The 3,807-nt window shown below is 67.2% G+C and overlaps 1 long non-coding RNA gene across 1 annotated transcript; it reads left to right on the top strand.

Moving 5' to 3' along the window:
- Window positions 1-1,596: 1,596 nt before the first annotated feature.
- Window positions 1,597-3,554, top strand: LOC148221302 (uncharacterized). Its single transcript, XR_015808321.1, has 3 exons — window positions 1,597-1,728; window positions 3,071-3,101; window positions 3,245-3,554. It is a non-coding gene; the product is annotated as an uncharacterized LOC148221302 (long non-coding RNA).
- Window positions 3,555-3,807: the final 253 nt, after the last annotated feature.

Genomic DNA, 3,807 nt, shown 5'->3' with positions numbered 1-3,807 from the left:
CCCCAACTCCCCGAGCTCCGTGACCCCTCCTGGGTGTCCCCAAGCGCCGGTGGCCGCCCGTGGCCGGGACACGGGGCAGGGAAGCGGGGCCGGGACGCTGCGGGGCCGCGGTGCCTCCCCCGGGAGCAGCGGGATGTGAGGGCCCCTTTCTCCCCGCAAGTCAATGCGGTTTTTGTTGCTCTGCCGGGGCTGATACCGCCGAGCGGGGACGGACAATACTTGCCATTGTTCCCTTTCAGCAACATCTGACGGGCCCAGGCGCAGAGAAGAGGCCAGTGTGTGCCCGCGATGAGGGGGGGAAGGGACGGGCACGGACGGACAGACAGCGAGGGACACCCAGACCAGTCCTGGGTGCCCGGGATGGGCAGCACCGGAGGGATGCTGAGTGCCTGGGAGGTTGTAAAATCATCTCGCTTTGGGTTGGAAGGGAGCTTAAGGAGCGTGTAGATGATGGGGGTGTTGTTTGTGGTACCCAAAGAGCGTGGAAAATCATCCCCGAGAGCCGCAAACTTCCCGCCCCGCTTATCCCGATGGAATATTAATTATAAAACCTCATCAGGAACCTGCGAGTGGCAACGCCACCAACGCTCCCGCCGCTGCTCCCTCTCCCCCAGGTCCTGGCTGGGTTCCTGGGGCAGCTGGGGGTACCTGAACCCCCGGGAAATCCAGGGAAAAGCCTCTCCCCGAAATCCCGCGGGCTCAGTCGCTGCGAGGAGGGAGCGGGGAGCGGAGCTGGGCGGGGGAATCCCGGTCCTGCCAGGGCTGTCTGCAACTTTCCACCAGAAATCCCCTCCTTCCTTTTATCCCGGGCCGGCCCTGGCAGGGATTGCTTCATCGCCAGCAGCAAAATTCCCCCTCGGCCTCGGAGCAAACCCGAAAGCGTCCCCAGGGTCGCGGCTGCCGGGGCACGGAGACCTCGGGGGTGGCTCCAGGGCGGGTCTGGACTGGGGGTGGGATTTTTGGGGAGCGCTTTGCCCTCCCAGGCCGTGCCCGATGAGCTCCCATCCCCCTGGGGGCTGGCGGGATGCGCTGGGAGGGGGCACGGAGGGGTTTTGGACCCTCCAGAGTCGGGTGCTGCTCCCACCCCTCTCAATCCCGATGGGTTTTTAGGGTCGGGTGAGCGCGGGGGGGACCCCGCTGGAAGGAGCTCAGCAGCCCCCCCGGTCCCACCCGCTCCGGGTGAGCTCCGGGAGGGTCTCCAGGCGGTTTTGGGGTGGGGAGGGGAGGGGACAGCGGCGGTGTGGCCGCGGCTGGGGACAGCGGGGCCGTCCCCGCCCCCACGGCTCGCTGGGATGCAGCGGCGGATGCAGCTCGGGCAGACTTGCATGGCCGTAACCATGGCAACGGTGGCGCGGGGGGATGCGGGGGGGATGTGTGGGGATGTGTGGGGTGTGTGGGGATGTGTGGGGATGTGTGGGGTGTGTGGGATGTGTAGGGATGTGTGGGGATGTGTGGGGGATGTGTGGATGCGGGGGATGTGTGGGGTGTGTGGGATGTGTAGGGATGTGTGGGGATGTGTGGGGATGTGTGGGGTGTGTGGGGTGTGTGGGGGATGTGTGGGGATGTGTGGGGATGCGGGGAGAACCGGGGGGCGCCGGGGCTGCAGCGCTGCCACCGCACCCCGGGTCAGTTTGGGGTCACCCCACATCTGGATTTGCAGACACCTGAGACCTGGCTCTCAGCACCCCACATCTGGATTTCCCCAGGGCCGGGTTCACCCAGGGCCGGGTTCGTTCCCCATTGGCTTTTTCCGGACCTGCCTTCACCCCACATCCAGCCCCACCCCAAACCCGCCTTCACCCCTCTCCTGTATCCCCCAAAATCTCTGCCTTCCCCCGGTGCGGCTTCACCGCAGGGCCCGGGGCTGCGCTCCCTGGCCCGGGGCTGCGACTGCCGGGGGTGCAGCGGCCCGGGAGAGGCGGGCAGGGATCGAGGGGAGCCCCGGTGAATGGGAGGAGCCCCGGGGAGCCCCGGGGATCGGGGGGAACCCCGGGGAGCGGGGGGAGCCCCGGGGCGCTCCGGGCGGGGTCCATAAAAGCCGCCGCTGTTTGCTTTGGCGCGGCCGCGCTCTGGCTCCGCATTAACTTTGAACCGCGGCCGTTTTTGCCTCTCCCTCGCCTCCTCCCCAGCGCTCTCAATCTCGGGGTGCTCCTGCCCAGCCCCCCCCAGCACCATTTGGGGCTGCAGACATCCCCACCCCCCCCCAAAATCTCTCCGCTTGCTGGGCTCATCCCGCTCCTTCTGGGGACACAGCGGTGGCGACACAGGGGACACTCAGCAGCTGGGGGTGGCCGTGCCAGGCTGGTGCCAGGCTGGTGCTGCCCACCTGCCCGCCCCGCCGGCCGGCCCAGCCCCCAGCGCCGCCAGCCCGGCTGCGTTTGGCAGCAAAGCAGCTCAGCTGGAGAAAAGCCTGCGGCGCTGGAGTGACCCACTAACCTTCTTCTCCTTAAAAATGCATGAAATGCAGGCAGCTGCCGCGGGGATCGCACATGCAGCGGGGCTGGGCAGCGGGGCGGGCACGGGGAGCCCCCGCAGAGGAGGAGGGAGGGGATGCGCTGCTCCGGCTGCCCAGATTTGGGGGTTTGGCGATGTTTGAATGGGCCCCGGCCAGGGGTGGCACGGGGCTCTTGGCACCAGGGTGTGGGAACGCCGTGGAGGAGCGAAACCCACCTGGAATGTCGGCAGGGCTGGCACAGCGCTGACTTTTGGGGGTCCAAGGACACCCCAAAAAGCCACCCCGGCTCCCCTCGGTGCCACCGGAGCGTCCCGCCGGTGACACGGGCAGGGTGGCAACGTCCCCGCTGCCATCGCAGCCCTGACCTCGTTTCTCTGCAGCTCCTCCACGCCTTTAAAACACCCGGAGCAGATGGCAGCGAGCCGGGAGGGGGCCGGGGCAGAGGGGCACAACCCCACGGGGGGAACGAACCCCGAGCTCCGAGCACCCCATGTCCCCTTGGGGACACTGTCCCTGCCCGGGGGGACACTTCCCGCACCGGCAGGGGTTAACAGCTCCCGTCGCATGCGGCTGATTTGATTTCGCTCTCGTTTGCATGGCTGATTGCGGCTGCAGCACCTCCGTGAAGACACGCCGCTATTTTTAGGTGCTCCGAGCTCCGGCGGAGCGGCCCCCGGGCGGTGTCCGACCCCAGCGCCCCCTCCGAGGGGCGCAAACACCCGCGGCCCTCGGTGGGGAGAGAGGAGGATTTGCAGGATTAAAGTTTTGCCTTTGTTTCTGTGGTCACAGTCTGGAGAAGGAGGAACAAGCGCAGGAACCAAGAGCAGCACAAGCCGGGTTGAGTAAACAGCGGAGCTGCTCCATCCCTGCGGGAGAGGGGCTCATTCCTTGGCTGCATCCATGTTTCCCATCCTTCTCCCTCCGAAATTCCCAGCCTGGCCACCGCGTGTTGCTGCCGTCACCCAAACAGCCTCAGAACCAGGGAAGGAATCACAGCCCGGGGGGTTTCCGAGGAGTCTTGGAAATCCCTGGGGCTTCCTCCGGGGTCTCAGGGGGCGGGGAAGGGCTGGGAGCGGCCCCAGGGAGCTCCGCTGTCCCTCCCTGACACCTCCAGAGCCCCCCAGCCCTGCCCTGCCCTGCGAGCCCCAGAGCCAGCCAGGTGGCAGAGCCAGCAGTGTCTCCACTCCCCCCGGCTAATTAACATAAATTGACACTGACTAATTAGCCGTCCCGCCTCATTAGGGCCCGGATGCCGCGTCCCTGGGAACAGCAGGCAGCCGAGCCCTGGCTAGCCGCGCATGGTGGCCACGTTCCACCCCGCCCCAGCCACCGGCCACCCCTGTCCCCTCCCC

Source organism: Sturnus vulgaris, chromosome 24, assembly GCF_052056855.1.
Source record: "Sturnus vulgaris isolate bStuVul1 chromosome 24, bStuVul1.hap1, whole genome shotgun sequence".
NCBI lineage: Eukaryota > Metazoa > Chordata > Aves > Passeriformes > Sturnidae > Sturnus > Sturnus vulgaris.
Note: the sequence above shows the minus strand (reverse complement) of the source record. Positions and strands in the feature narration are given on the sequence as shown.